The sequence below is a fragment of the Lytechinus pictus genome, chromosome 6, assembly GCF_037042905.1.
Source record: "Lytechinus pictus isolate F3 Inbred chromosome 6, Lp3.0, whole genome shotgun sequence".
NCBI lineage: Eukaryota > Metazoa > Echinodermata > Echinoidea > Temnopleuroida > Toxopneustidae > Lytechinus > Lytechinus pictus.
This window is the reverse complement of record NC_087250.1, coordinates 19,638,328-19,654,904: the sequence shown is the minus strand read 5'-3', so window position 1 is coordinate 19,654,904 and position 16,577 is coordinate 19,638,328. Positions and strand designations below refer to the sequence as shown.

The following is a 16,577-nucleotide window of genomic DNA, read 5'->3' as shown; positions in this document are numbered from 1 at the left end:
AACTAACAAGATGAATAGAAGCATATGGACCCTATATGATAGAAGTAAACAAAATGAGGTATAGACTGAATTCTGGAAGCAAAAGATTTTTCGAGAGCCGAAACACGTGCGAAAAACTTCCTCTGTCAAACTGCGCACTAGTGATGCGCACTGGATTGGCCCGAATCTGAGGAGAAACAGCATTGGAATGAAGGTCGTCTAAACGCTGATTCTGTGATTCATGTTTGTGTTTTGAATCATGATTCAAATCATGATTCAAATCATGATTCTGGCTTGAGGTCGCATAAACGCAGCCCAGGTGTTGAGAAACGGGCCCCAGACCGATATGGTACGATCTGATGCGAGTGAATCAATCGTATTTGATCGCGTTTGGATTTTGAACGTCTTCAAAGTTCAGTCACGACCATGCACCTCGAGTTCGTGCGATCGTCTACAACGACCTCGAGTGCTCGCAAGACACCAAGAGATCGATCGTGCAACAAGAAAAAACTGTTGCAGGCAGTCGCAAACAGTGGGGCGTTTCATGAAAGGACTTGTCGGACGTTTTATTCGACAAGTCCAATTTTATCCGACAGTCGCCATAGGAACAGTGCCTCTCAGCCAATCCAAATCATGGAAAGATGTCAGATCTGACAACTTGCCGGATGAAAATATTGATGAAACGCTCCTCAGGGGGGCGTTTCATGAAAGGACTTGTCGGACGTTTTATCCGACAAGTCCCATTTTATCCGACAGTTACCATAGTAACAGTACCTCTCAGCCAATCAACATCAGATAAAGATGTCAGATCTGACAACTTGTCGGATGAAAATGTTGATGAAACACTCCCCGGTCTTTCGTCAATGTGAAAGGGTTTTATGACGGGGTCTTGTTTTTCCTTTACTATATTGAATCTCTTGAGTCCGTCGTGCACCCTTTTAGGGGGATAAATTTTCTTCATTTATTTTTATTTTCAAATTACAGGAGCAGGTCGTCGTGTTACGTCTGTTGTTTACGACGTTAGACATCGTTGGTTGTATTGGGCTCAGGGACAATACCAATTTCCAACTGATGTCCAGAAGGCTGGTATAGATGCAACCGGAACTACGGGAACTATTGTCGTAAAATCAAGTAAGTAATTCCGCTTCTGGTTTCATAAACAAAAAATTGTTGTGTAGTAATCTTTATTATTCATTCAAATAAAATTCATACATACATAATAAAGAAAATATAAAACAAAAATGATAATTGCAGTTGTGAATACACAAATTAAATTACGCTGTAATAAACATAGCAGTCAAATTGTATCAGAACCATGCATGAGAACAGAGACATAATCCGAAATCATGCAAAAATAACGTTCCAACAACTACTAGTAATGAATGCAGCAAAAGCAATATAAAAAGACATAACGTAACAGCTACGCAAACTGAAAGAATGAATGAATGTGTAAATGAGCATTCTCCCACCCCATGAGCCCCCCCCCCCCCCCCCATCAGACCCCGAAGCTGAACAAACTAACACACCAACACCAACAACAAAAGGGAGAAATAAACAAAAAAACATACACATAGAGAGAGAGAAAAAAAAACCACAAACAAACAAAAGACAGAAACAATTACCATAAAGAAAACAAAAACAACAACGAACCATTAACAGACTGGACAGAGGTCAGGGGTCAAAAACAGTAATACTATCAACCATGATAATTGTCATCGTTATTAAAGGGCAAGTCTATCCAAACAAAAGTTGATATGAAAAAAGAGAAAAATCCAACAAACATAAAACACTGAAAACTTTATCAAAATCAGATGTAAGATAAGAAAGTTATGACATTTTAAAGTTTCGCTTAATTTCACAAAACAGTTAATATATGCATATCCTGTTCGGTATGCAAATGAGGAGATTGATGACATCTTCCACTCACTATTTCTTTTGCATTTTATTATATGAAATATTCTAATTTTCTCCTCATTGTCAAGTGAAACAATGATTAATTCCTCCCTGAACATGTGGAACTAACATCTTTTAATACTATATGGTTCAGTCAAGTTGGTTCTTATTGTCAAATCTATATTAAAAAAAAAATGAAATATTGTTTAACTCAAACAGTAAAAAACAAAAGAAATAGTGAGTGAGGGACATAATCGACTGTCTCATTTGCATGTCACTGAGTTATACTTATCACTATTTTGTGAAAAATAAGCGAAACTTTAAAATGACTTGTCATAACTTTCTTATAGTAGACCGGCCAAAACGATTTTTATACTTTGGACGGCAAAATTTGTCAATGCTTCCTAATGCTTGGGATTCCAGCTAAATACCCAGGAATAGCGTACGGCCCGGATGCCAAGCGCACTTTTGCGTGAAAATGTTATTTTTAGCGTATAATATGAAACTGTCGAAAATCACGCATTTTGATATTTTAACGGGATTTGTAAGAGATTTTGATTCCCTTTGAGATGCGATCATTTATTTCAAATTCAAAGTCTATTTGATTTGCATTTCAATTTGAAATATTACACACACATATATGGCACTATTATGAAATATAAATCGTGATTTACTCAAAATAAAAGTTTGTGAAAACTATTAATGGTATAATGTTTTTTTTTCATTTCTGTTTTTATTATAATAAATTGAAATAAATCACAAAATTTACAAATGATTATTAGGTGATTGCAAATCCCATATTAATGGTATAATGTTTGTGTTCCGCATCTCACTTTCGTCTATTTTAGCGCCAACCGAATAAATACATAACAATTGTTATCATGTCACATATAGCAAAACAAAGAAGATAACAATGTACATTTATCGGATGCGCATTTCTGGCTAGAAAAAAACAAACAGCGCACAATATTACATCTATATTGCACATAAATTTAATCAGTGCGATATTCGTCACGATATTAGGATTATGTTTACTTTAAATTTGTAGAGTTCGATCTTCTTGCTATTTCTGCGAATGAATTGGTGCTAAACGTAAATCTACCTGTGGCGATATTCACAAATAGGTCTGCAGGGGCGGATCCAGCTTTTTATAAAGGGGGGGTTGGGGTGGTATGCGAGGGAGCGTAGCGACCGAGTCCAAGCGAGCGGAGCGAGCGAGGGGGGAGGGTGTGGGAGGGGGGTGTCCCCCCTCCCACAGTAGGGAAAATTTTTGAAAATCTGTGTGTGAAAATGGCGTTTTCTTGCATCTAAAACACCACTCTTTTTGGTATAGAGGTCGTTGCCAAATTAACCCCCATGAAAATTTGTAAAATTAAGTTGCATTAAAAGATAAGATTTTAAAAAATGGTCCCCGGATTTTTTTTTTTGGGGGGGGTTGCAACCCCCCCAACCCCCCTCTAGATCCGCTTCTGGTCTGATATTTCATTTTCCGTTACCGTAACCGTAACATTAACTTTATAGGAATATCTATATCCCAAAACATAGAAAATATATGAATAAAACGATTGAATTAGCATTCTTTAAACTACTCTTTCAATCTACATTACTTAAGTTATTGGATTATCAATTACTAATTTTTGTCTCGCCTAAATAGCAGGGCAGGACGAAAGGGGCCACTTTTCCGGCGGAGGCGACGGCAGTGTCGATATAACAACCTTGAAATCATACAAATCGTGTCATACAACCTTGAAATCTTAACCAAGGTTAAGTTTGTGAAATTTCATTATAACTTTGAAGATATAGAAAAAAAATATTATTCTACATCCGATTTTGATGAAATTTTCAGGGTTATACTATTTTTATTTTCTCTATTTATACACATCAACATGCAGTTTTTCGGGGGGGGGGGATTTCACCTTCAAGGTGGCAGTGCGTGGCATGACCATTATGAAGACAATTGTGACTTCATTGATGAAAAGGAGGAGGAGAAGGAAGAAGACGTTGGCGGTGGTGATGATGATGGTGGTAGTGGTGGTGGTGATGATGGTGGTGGTAGTGATGGTTGTGGTATAGTGGTGATGATGATGATAAGGGTGATGATGATGGTGATGGTGGTGATGACGATGATGGTGGTGGTGGTGGTGATGATGATGGTGGTGGTGGTGGTGATGATGATGGTGGTGGTGGTGGTGGTGGTGATGATGATGATGGTGGTGGTGGGGATGATGATGATGATGGTGGTGGTGATGATGATGGTGGTGGTGGTGGTGATGATGATGACGATGATGATTGTGGTGGTGGTGATGATGCATGATGATAATGATGGTGGTGGTGGTGGCGGTGGTGATGATGAGGATGATGGTGGTGGTGGTGGTGATGATGATGATGGTGGTGGTGGTGATGATCATGATCATGATCACGATGATGGTGGTGGTGGTGGTGCATGATTGTCTACTTCCGCTGTAACTAACACAGGGGCCTGTTGCAGAAATAAAACAAGCAATTCTAGAATCTTAATAATGTGCCTTTCAATGATTGCTAAAGAGAAAATGTGAGTTTATGATAGAATAGCCCGAGCAAATACTTACAAACATATACATAGATGGCGTCAACACTGCAAGGTGTTAATTGCTGTTCGTTGTTTCTCACTTCGGTCTTTTTTTCTCCCGCAGCTGTGTGGACGATGGATCTAGACGAATCTTGCCATACACTGTACTTTTCTAATCAATGGTTTATTGCTTATCCCGAACTTCGCAAAGCTGACGTCACTGACGGAGGACCAAATGCCGCAGTGATAAAAGGACTATACGATCGGAGCACATATTACGCGGGCGGCGTTAAATACGACAAAATCACCAGGTATAAGCGTTAAAATGTGACGCGTCCCCCAAAAAAAATAAATAATAATAATAATAAATAAATAAATAAAAAGTAAGAAATCAAAACAGGAAGGCTTCAAACATTCTGGAAAGCAAAGGTGTGAATTGTTTATTAAATGTTCAATATATACAGTCATTCTCTAAGACCTGGGGATGTTTAAGGCCACCGCACACCTTACGACCCGACTTTTAGTATACAATAAACAAATATGTCAGGCTTTGAGAAAGTATAATGGAATTATTTATCCGAGGTTGGTCTGGCAATTACTATTTTTCCCGAGGGGCGAAGCCCCGAGGGAAATATAGTAGTTTTGCCAGTCCAACCGAGGATTAATAATTCCCACTATGCTTTCAAATGAAACGCCTGGTATATTTGTATCATCTCTATACAATATAAAATAAACTAATGTGTAGTGTCATGTAGTCCCAACATGCTATACTATGCTATACTGCAAAAACACCGGTGTTGATTTAACACCATCCCGATATCTACATGTATATCGGAAAATACCAGAGAAACAACACCAGTTAAGAATCAGACCGATATTGGTTTAACATCTTGGTTTTGCTTAAATGCCAAATTGGTGTTGGTTAAGCCTAACGCCAAACCGGTGTTGGTTAACCTCCGATCTGGACCGATACCAGGCTGGTGTTAAATTAACGCCGGCGTTTTTTGCAGTGTAATACTGTTCTATAAGGATCAGAGAAACTTATTCATCTAACTTCATTCATACACTGCAAAAACTCCGGTGTTGATTTATCACCAGCCCGGAATCTATATATGTCCACACCAGAGAAGTGTTAAACAACACCAGTTTGGTTTTGGTCTAACACCAGATATGTGTTTATATAACACTAATTAATATTAAACCAGCATCGGTTTGATTCCAAACTGGTGTTATTTCAATACTTCTCTGGTGTGGACAGATATAGATTCCGGGCTGGTGTTAAATCAACACCGGAGTTTTTGCAGTGTATTACCTCTCTCACGCTTACAAGATGTCATCAGTAAATTATTGAAAATGTCAGTCCAAATGACAATGAACGGTTCAGAGGTCTTTGTCGAATTTTGTTGAACAGAAAAAGCAGTTTCCTCCTACGTTTCGGAGCTGCCGCAAATTGTGCATATAAATATGTCGTTTGTACAGAGTCCAAGATAAAACTATAGTTTGGATTTACCGATTTTCCCTAAAGACATTTAGTTGTCCATTGTCATGAAGGCCATTTGAATCCGCCGTGCGTTGTTGATCGAAAACTCTGTAAAGTAAAATCGGATTTGAACAGTTTTCCAACACATAGGCCCGTATTCTGAAGTCAGGTTTAACTCAGACCACGGTCTAACTCTGTGCTAAAATTACGGGAAGCCAAAAGTGTCAATTTTTTTATTAAGTTATATGTTTCTTATATTTACTGTGCTCTTTCCTGATTCTTCTATGGTGAAGACAATCATCTAATGATACTTTTTAGACAATTATGAATGATTTGAGAGCCAAATGAGCTGAAATATGATATCTCTACTGTTAGTGATTTTTGTAACAATTGGCTATCCATACTTAAACCACAACTTTAAACCCGACTCAGAATACGGGCCATTAAGTAGAATGTCCATCTCACAACTCTCTTAAAGCTCAACTGCAAAGGTTCCGGTCTGCACTGAGAAATGACAAATTTCAATCATGAAGAAGCACATCGTTTTCTGTATAGCCGCACCGACTGTATAAGTCCGGACTTTTCGAATTTACTACGGGGAAACTTTCTACAACGCACCAATTGCTTTGAAAATGCAAGTCAAATCACAATAGAGAGCTGAGAGGCTTTCGTTGGTGGACCGGGACGCGAATTTTTTTTCCCACAACAGTTCTGGACCAACATTATAAATATTCATGACTTGCGTCTTCGGAATAAAAGTACGCATGCGCGTGGATCGTTAGCATTCACGTTGCCCAGAATGAAATAGCATCCTCAAATTACCGGTACCCTTACAAAGTTACATGGGTCTTATAGGCTTAGATCTATATCTATATCGAATTCTTAAACACTTATCAAACTACCGGGACAGCATCGGGATCTCTTGACTCTGGACAACGACATATTTGCAATTGCTCGTCGGGTGTAAATCTTCGGATGAAGTACTGTCCCAGTCCACCAACTTTAGATAAAAGACTCTCAGCTCTCCATTGTGAATTTAATTGCAATTTCAAAAAAATCAATGCGTTGTAGGGAGTTTCCCCATAGCGAATGCGAAAACTACCTATTCAAGAAATGTAGACTCCATGGGACAAATAAGTTATGTGTTTAACCATTTGCTAGTAGGTCCATGGTTTAACCTTGTCTGCTTCCATGGTATGACTCCTCATTTCCCCCTCATTTCCATTTATGCTCTATATTATACTGTTTTTTCTGTTTTGTTTTTTTTTACGAAGTAAGAATGCCCTTCTGTAAAATTGTACTTGATTTGTATTACTTTATATTACTTTGTATTATGTTTTTTGAATGGAAATGAAATAAAAAGAATTGACTCCAATGCAATTGAGGTGTGTTGCTGCCCTCTACGTTCGTTGGTGTGGTACTATTATGGGGCTTTTGCTCGGCGACCCAGAACGCTTTCAAGAGCAGAGAAAATGTTTTGTCAAAAATGCCCTTCATTACAAAACAAGAGGTATTTGTCGAAAATTTGTGAATCGAAACGGCAATTTCGTCCTGGACTCGGGGCAAACGACAAATCTGTAATTTTTCGTCAGCTGGTAAACTTAGGACCACTGGCGTAAATCAGTGTTGATGGGTGGGGGGATGACTGAAATATTTTGGCATTTTTTTGCAATCATGTTTTTAGATATGCAAGGAATTGTCATCGATATGTCCACAGTGGCGTACTGTGGGTCACGGCATTGGGGGGGGGGGGCACCAGCAAAATTTTTGAATGACTGAGTGAGTGACCTAGTAGAGACATTTTAAGGACAATGTCATTAAACGGATATGTATCTCACTGATCAAATAATGCGAGCGCGAAGCGCGAGCTGAATTTTTTTTTTATTCACACCTAAAAAGGGACATTATAATCCAATTTGTGTAATCATGATAGGTACCTGTCTCGCTTAACAATGCGAGCGCGAAGCGCGAGCTGAAAACTTAGATATTTCAGACCTGAAGTGGGGCATTCTAAGGTTTCTTTGTAGGAATTAACTAGGACCATACGTATTTCATTAACCAAATGATGCGAGCGCGAAGCGCGAGCTGAAAATTTTTGATATTCAGATCAGAAGAAGGGACATTTTAAGGACTGATCTTAGGAATTCATGAAGAGCAGACATATCTCACCAATCCACTAATGCGAACGTAATCACGGACAGGAAATGTTTCATATATACGAAGACCTTAACATGGGGCAATCACTTTTGAGTCATAAAAAAGAAGCACATGTCACTACATAAAACAATGATAACTCAAGTGCTAGGAAATATATTTGGTTTATATTGACTTGAAAACGGGATGTTTTAGTACAACATGATTATATATCTCGTTAAACAGACAATGCGAGCACCAGGAACAATGAAGACGTAGGCCCTGGGCAAATTATGTTTCATAAAGTTATGATAAAAATGTTTCTTATGTAATGTAACTTAACATAATTATAATATAACATTATAATGAATAATATTTTCTTCTTTCCCACTATGTTTCTCTTCCTTTCTCCCTCTTTTCTCCTTTCCCCCTTTCCCCGTTTTTTTTTTTTTGGTCAGCCGATGGGGGGGGGGGGGTGATGTGCCCCCCATGTCCCCCGTAGTTACGCCACTGTATGTCCATATGGCAAATACCCCTCCAATATTATCATCTTTTTTACCCCATGATGGTTTAATGGTTAAAAAAAATTGTCATTCCATCTTAATCCCTTCCCAAAGACCCCAACATTGATGAATTTGAAGAAACGGGGGGTTCTCTTCAATGTTATAATAAGGACATAAGTATTTCGTTTGGAAATGGTGAACTGGCTCTTTATTTGCATTTTATGATTCAATAATATTATTTTATTTGTTAAGCAGTATTTTTGGAAGAAATTTCACCAATAAAACAATTATCTCTTGTGATTTTTTTTTCATTTCTTTCGTAAAAAGTGGGGGGGGGGGTGTTTGTACAGGCCATCCCCCCCCCCTCCTCGAAAAGTGGGGGGGATATATCCCCCCCCCCCCATCCCCCCCCCCGGGATTTACGCCAGTGCTTAGGACGTATCTGTTGTAGCGGTTTACCACTTTTAGACAAAGACCTCCCAGCTGCTCATTGTCCTTTGATGGGCATCTTGAATATAGTACCGTGTTCTTGAATTTGTAGCGTATGCGAAAACTCCATATTAGCAAAGTTTTCTATGTCATTGTTATCTTTATTTAGACGGGTTTTATGGACGGATAGAGTGAAAATTTGGTCCAGGGACACTGATTCATGGATAGGCAACGACCCCGACACAAGGGAAGAGATCGTCCACGTTGGGGAAGAAGCCAACATCCTCGATATAGACCTAGATTACGCAGGCAAGTAGTCGAGATCTGGACCTATGGGCGGATCCAGGATATCCCAAAAAGGGGGCATTTTGTACAAGAAAGCTTTGACAACGACCCCCCCCAAAAAAAAAAATAATAATACTTAATTAATAATGATAAAATCTTCACCACCAAGTCGAGGCCATTCCAGGAAATAATTGACATGCATGCAAAAAAAGGGTCTCTACTATCAAATCGATGTCATTTTGTTCCATGAGAACAAGTTGACAATAAAAAAAACAGTCCTCACATTCCTATACATTTCACGCATTTTTAACTAAAAGATTGGTGCCTCTCAAGGGGGTGGGGGGGGGCACGGGCTAGATGTGCCCCCCCTGGATCCGTCGATGATCTTGACGTTGGTAGTTATTATTATTAAACCCTACAATCACTCACAGTATACACACGGCGTCTTTTTACTTCCTTCCACTAAGACAGTGTGTGCATTCTTTGTGGGATGACTTAACGTTTAGATCTAGACTAGGAGACAATATATATAAATAGGGAGCTGTAAAAAATATTCGTTTAATTCTAAATAAAGGGTAAGCCCAACTATCAAGAGTACGTCCTTTGATTAAATGCATATTTTGGTTGATTTTCGTTCAATTGCAAACAAACGTTTTTGCAAACACCTATTGCGCTTATTCATTATGGGACGCAAGTTTCTTAAAAGTACACGCCGGAAGAGTATTTTTTATTTACACCACTGCTCCGCCAAAATTCCCAGAAATACGAAAGAAACGGCTCGCGGGCAAGTCTAATCTGTGCGCTCAAGCAAAGCTCTCGGAATTCCCGCGTGAGATTTGTATAAAAGTTGAATGAGTATATATCCAAAACCACCTGAAGTCATCCCGCTACTACATTATTTTCTTAGGGTTATTGTTGATATTACGGAAAAGTGTTCTAAAAACCATTTGAGTATGTAACAGAGCTGATATGTAATTTATATTGAAAATTAATATGTAAAAGATATTGTCTAAGGTTAGTGACGAAGAGTGATGTTGAGCCAATTATTAAAGGAGAATGAAACCCTTGAAACCAGCTGAATCCATATCAAAGAGAAAAATCAAAGAAACATATTGTTGAAAGTTTGAGGAAGATTGAATAAATAATAAGAAAGTTATGAGCATTTGAATATTGAGATCACTAATGCCATGTAGATCCTCCCATTGGCAATGCGACCAAGATCTGTGATGTCACACACGTGCAACTCCCTCATTACTTTAGTACTTATTTCACTTATATTCTCACTTTTATAGAGTCTATCACAAGGTGAGGTGTTCTCTTTATGAGAGGACAAGTACAGAGGTTTCACAACATTATATCATTGATGAATCGTTTGTCATATATGATTAGAATGAGCAAAAAGAGATGTTTTGTGTTATATTTTCAGTGTCCAAAAGGGGAGAGTTGTTCATCTGTGACATCATAGATCTTGGTCGCATTGCCAATGGGAGGATCTCCATAGCATTAGTGATCTCGACATTCAAATGCTCATAACTCTTCTATTGCTAGTCCTATTTTACTCAAACTTTTGTTGATCTTATTCTTTGATTTTTCTGCTTTCACAAAAGCTAACTTGCTCCAAGAGTTTCATTCTCCTTTCAGTGCTGAAAGAGAGCAGTGTGAGGGCATTTTATAGCAACTTTTCCTACAGTATAGGCCATCTAGTATTGATTTGTTCTGAGGTTTTCCCAACCTGAAATACTTTTCAAAATCACAGAGTATACATTTGCAGCAATGCTTGGTAGTGCACCTGTTGAACAAAGTTCAGTAGTAGCTGTGATAAAATAATGACTGAGAACTTGAGATGAAAAGAGCCCGAAAAGAGAGGGGAAGGGGGTGTGGGGAGTGCGAAGAAATAGAGAGAAAGGGTGAGATGAGATACAACAGTACAAGCATGCTGATTTGGAAGAAAATTATATTGTGAAGAAAAAAATCAAAAGAAATGGGGCTTAAGCAAGAGGGGAGAATAAAAGAAGAGTCTACCCAAGCAGAAAAATCAGATGAACAAAACATAAAACGTTTGAGGAAAATTTGACAACTGAAGGAAAGTTATGAAATTTTAATCATATGAAAAAATGGGGAAATCACAAGACAAATCGCCGATTTTATGAAGTCATGGATGCACCACTAACCATTTAATTTAATGTATTTATACTGCAAAAAAAAATTCAGAAAACATGAAAAAACATATCTATCATCTCGATATCCTGGAAAAAGGTTTGAGGAAATCAAAATGTCGGAAAAAGTTAAATTTTGTAGTAATGAACTAGTAGATAAAATAAATGGTAAGTCGTGCACATATGATGTCAGTAAATTGGCAATATACTAGTGATATTCATTTCATTAAAAATTCATAACATTCTTATTACTTGTCCGATTTCCCTCAAACTTTTTAGTTCTGTCAATCTGATTTTTTGTCCTGTTGAAAAAAAAGTTATTTTGGGGTAGACTTTCCTTTTAAACAAAAATGAGAAAGAAAGAAAGAATAGAGATCGAGGTAGAGAGAAGATCTTATCTGCCAAATAAAAATAATGAAAATAATAATAATAATAATAATGATAATAATAATAATGATGATGATGATGATAATTATAATAATAATAGTAATAATAATACTAATAATAATGATAATAATAATAATAATGATAATAATAATAATATTATTATAATGATATAAAATCATATTTCTAGAGCGCATATCACTGCAGAATCAGTCCCTATGTGCTTTATAAATAGCTAGAGAAAAGCAAAAGTATCAAGGTGTACATATTAATAAATACACATTTTTTCGACAAATGTGCCTAATTTAATGACAACAAAATAAAGGTATTTTGAATTGGGCAAAAAGCAAGAGAGCAATGCAGAGGCCACTGTCGCCCAAATACAGAAGGAAAATCAATGGAGAGAGCGAGAGAGAGGGTGAGTGCTGAAGATCAGAGAGGTGAAAAATTTAGACGGAGAAAAGAAATCTAGTCTAGCTGCAGCTATGAACACTATAGTTCTTTGTTTCAAGCATCTGAATGTTTGGAGGTGCCATAACTACGAACAAAATGCTCATACGATTCCTACACATGTACACTGTAAAAACTGTGGTGTTAAAATAACACCCTAGAGATTGAACATAACACCAAAGAGTGTAAATGTAACAACCATTGGTGGTGTAATAACAATAGGTGTAAAACTAACACCACCAATTTAACACCGGTGTAAAATAACTGGTGTGGTCCTCTATGTACACCGGTTAAAACCACAGTTTTTGCTGTGTATAATACAAGCGGATAAGACCCCAACAAACTAAACACTAAGCTATGTATCTATATTGAAATCATAAGGTTTGTTTTGAATGACTATTATGAACGAATTCAGATGTGCACGACGAAACGTGTGTGGTCAACTTGTTAGACTCTTGCGCGAGCCGTTTCTGTGGGGTTTTTCAATATTTTGGCGGAGCAGTGGTGTAAATAAAAAAATACGCGCCCCGAGTGGCAGGGGAGATCTGCAAAGTTAGGAGTGCTGGACGAGAGAGGGAGAGAGAACGATAAAAGGGGGAGAGCAGGAGAGAGAAAAAAATATATATGCTTGATTGATTGCTTGGCAAGTATGACATTACACGTAGAATGAGAATAAGATAAAACGTGCCAAAACGCTTTGAAAGGATAGCATCTGAAAGCCGAAATTGATTATTACCGATGGAGTGCGTATTTGTATTTCCATATTTCTTTTGCCGCTCATCGAAGCAATTCTGGCCAAATGTACCACAGCACGATAGGTCCTTAGTATTGAGAGGTGGGTTGTACACACACACTAGCAATGCACCCACACACGAACAATGACATTCACATTCGCACACCCATCTACTCACCCCACATATAACACATACACACACAAACATCCCACTGTAACACGCACAGCACCCACACACATCTACTCAAAACACACACACCCTATTGTGCACTGATCCATGCATGGATGAACATCGATGCTGCATGGTCAGTCAAGATCAAAATCCCCTGGGTCACAGAGTCTTGTCGTCACTTGTCGATAATAGAGAGTTTTAGGAGCAGTGAACGTGAACGACGTAGCAGTCATCTGATCGTTCAAGTCAACGTCGTCGTCTGCCCTTGTTCACTACAGATGCGAATACTTTAGATTTCACTCGACTTGTACGTGTACGTACGTCCACATGAAACAGCGCGATAAGCAGCGGGTCATGACACGCTGCCCGACCCGGAAGATCTGGCGCACCATCGCCTGGCGACCCGGTCGGGTGATGCGAAGGTGCAACGTCTGCACATGTGCCCTTTCACTTGCTTTGATTCCTTTTTACGCGAGTTAGTACGGAGCCCGAGAGGGGACATGCATGAACATTTTTTTTTAATAAGTCGTTCCCACCACTTATAAGTCGTTACCACCACTTATAAGTTGTTCCCACCACTTATAAGTCGTTCCCACCACTTATAAGTCGTTTTCCACCACTTATAAGTCGTTACCACCACTTATAAGTCGTTCCCACCACTTATAAGTCGTTCCCACCACTTATAAGTCGTTCCCACCACTTTTAAGTCGTTCCCACCACTTATAAGTCGTTACCACCACTTATAAGTCGTTCCCACCACTTATAAGTCGTTCACACCACTTATAAGTCGTTCCCACCACTTATAAGTCGTTCCCACCACTTATTTATAACTACCACGTGATGGCATATAATTATGAAGAAGGGAGCAGTACGCCGCGCCCGCTAACTCCAGGAAGCTCCGACGCCGACGCCGAAGCTCTCAAACCAAGCCTGGCGAAAATCATCGAAATCGATGGATATAGCGCCAACGTCAACAGACCCGGGTACCCAACATTATAACAACAACAAGAAGAAGACCGGCAGGAAGTTGGTTGGTTGGATATTCGATATTCAAACTGTGAAGTTGGTTTGAAATTCAGGTTCGATATTCAAACGCGTGTGAAGTTGGACCAATATTCGATATTCGATATTAAAAAATTAGGGGTCTTGAAAGCTAACTAGGGGGTTAAACAGGTGCAGCACGTCTCGGGCAACCATAACAACACTGTCACTGGCCTGCCCTAGTAAGAGGACATTCAGGGGACAAACGTCAGTGAATAAAAGGGCAGAAAATTGTTATTTTTTTATTTTTCTTTTCGAGGGGCCCCCACATCCCGACGGCCTACCCAGGGCAACCATGTATCCTATCTTGTAGAAATCGACTCGGGCAATAAGATAAGCACTAGCTTGACCCGGCGCATGCACATTTAGGGGGCTCAAATTAACAAAATTAAGGGGAATAAAGGGCTATTTATCGCATTTTTTCAATAATTTTTTTTTTCAAGGGGCCTCCAGGGATATCCCGACGGCCTAGCAAGGGTAACCACGTATCCTATCTTCTAGAACAGGACTTGGGCAACAATATAAGCACTAACTTGACCCGGTGCATGCACATTTAGGGGCTCAAATTAACAATATTAAAGGGAATAAAGGGCTATTTATCGCATTTTTTCAATTAAAATAAACTATTTTTTCGAGAAGCCCCGAGGGATATCCCGACGGCCTAGCCAGGGTTACCACGTATCCTAACATTTAGAACTGGACTCGGGCAACCAGATACACACTAGCTTGACCCAGCGCATGCACATTGGGGGGGGGTAAATTAACAAGGAATACGGGCTATTTCAAGCATGGGGAACCACGGTCCCCCCATCCGTTAGGGTTGCCGCCAATGGGTAGAGTAAAAAACAACAAAGAAAGAGAGAAGACAAAAATAAAAGAGAGAGAAGCGAAAGGGAGAGATAGGAAAGAAAAGGAGGGGGAAAGGGAGGGAAAGAGAATGGAGGGGTCATCATATTGTATGACCAGGATATTTTATGATTATGCCCTGAACATTAGGGCGAAGCTCAATGCGAGATTAGAACAAAAAAGGATGGGGCACACCATGGCGCACGCAGCAAATACTTGCTTAATAATAAGTCTCGAGCGAGCGAAGTGAGCGAAAAAAAATCACCTGTAATTTTGAGATTGACATCATATATCTTTCATCTTCCTTTTCTTTCTTTCGTTTTATTATTTCTTTTTTGTTCTCGGTTGTAGAACTTTTTTTTTTGGGGGGGGGCAGTGCTATGCGGTTCGGGTCCGGGGCAATGACGGCACCAGGGTTTTTAACCTAGGATGAGGCAAACAAACATTTTTGGGCCGGGGGGATGACACACATTTTAAAAAAAATCGAGCGAGAGTTGCGAGTTAATTTTATTTTATATGCAGTCCCTACTGAATGAAAAAGGGACCTGTTAAGGATCAGCTGTTTCCATTAATTGGGTTATGAAGATGATATCTCACCAAATAAATAGTGCGAGCGCGAAGCGCGAGCCGAAAATTTTTGATATCCGGGATGATACCTGGCCGTTCTAAGCTTTTTTTTTAATTATGAACTGAATGGCTATCTAATTCGCTGAAAATATATCATTTATGAAAATTATGAATTCGCAGGATAATGTATCTTGCTAAAACGAATAATGAAAACTCTAATAATATTGGATTTTTAAGCCCCATGTGAAAAGATAATCATTAATAACTGCGAGCGCGTAGCGCGAGCTACATTTTGAATTTAATATAATGGCCTGAAAGATTTATGTTAGTGACTAAAATTGTTGGGAGCTAAATGCTGTGACGGTGAATGGATGAGAAAATTGTTAAAATTTAAAGAACTAAAAACATTTTTGGAGAATTATATACACTTTTTTCCTTCAAATTTCGGGGGGGCTCAATGGGGCCTCCCCATTCGGTGGCGCCATGCACTGGTCTGGGGCGGAGCCCCCGGATCCTCGTGATATTTTTAAACATTGCAGATGGCCATTTTTTATCAAATCGCGGGTACATACACCACATATTATATTAAGTTCAACGCAGTTGCGGATAATAAACAAAATATGTTGAGGCAGCACACCAAAGCAAATGTGGAATAATTAATTTTGAAAAAGTAGCCAGCGAGCGAAGCAAGCCAGAAAATTGTGCATGCGCCGGGTCAAGCTAGTGTTTATCTGGTTGCCCGAGTCCAGTTCTACAAGATAGGATACATGGTTGCCCTGGGTAGGCCGTCGGGATGTGGGGGCCCCTCGAAAAGAAAAAAAAAATTACAATTTTCTGCCCTTTCATTCACTGACGTTTGTCCCCTGAATGTCCTCTTACTAGGGCAGGCCAGTGACAGTGTTGTTATGGTTGCCCGAGACGTGCTGCACCTGTTTAACCCCCTAGTTAGCTTTCAAGACCCCTAATTTTTGAATATCG

At 39.1% G+C, this 16,577-nt stretch overlaps 1 long non-coding RNA gene across 1 annotated transcript; it reads left to right on the top strand.

The window, feature by feature from the left end:
* The first annotated feature begins 968 nt into the window (after positions 1 to 968).
* Positions 969 to 9,268, top strand: LOC135154424 (uncharacterized). Its single transcript, XR_010293817.1, has 3 exons — positions 969 to 1,110; positions 4,545 to 4,731; positions 9,135 to 9,268. It is a non-coding gene; the product is annotated as an uncharacterized LOC135154424 (long non-coding RNA).
* Positions 9,269 to 16,577: the final 7,309 nt, after the last annotated feature.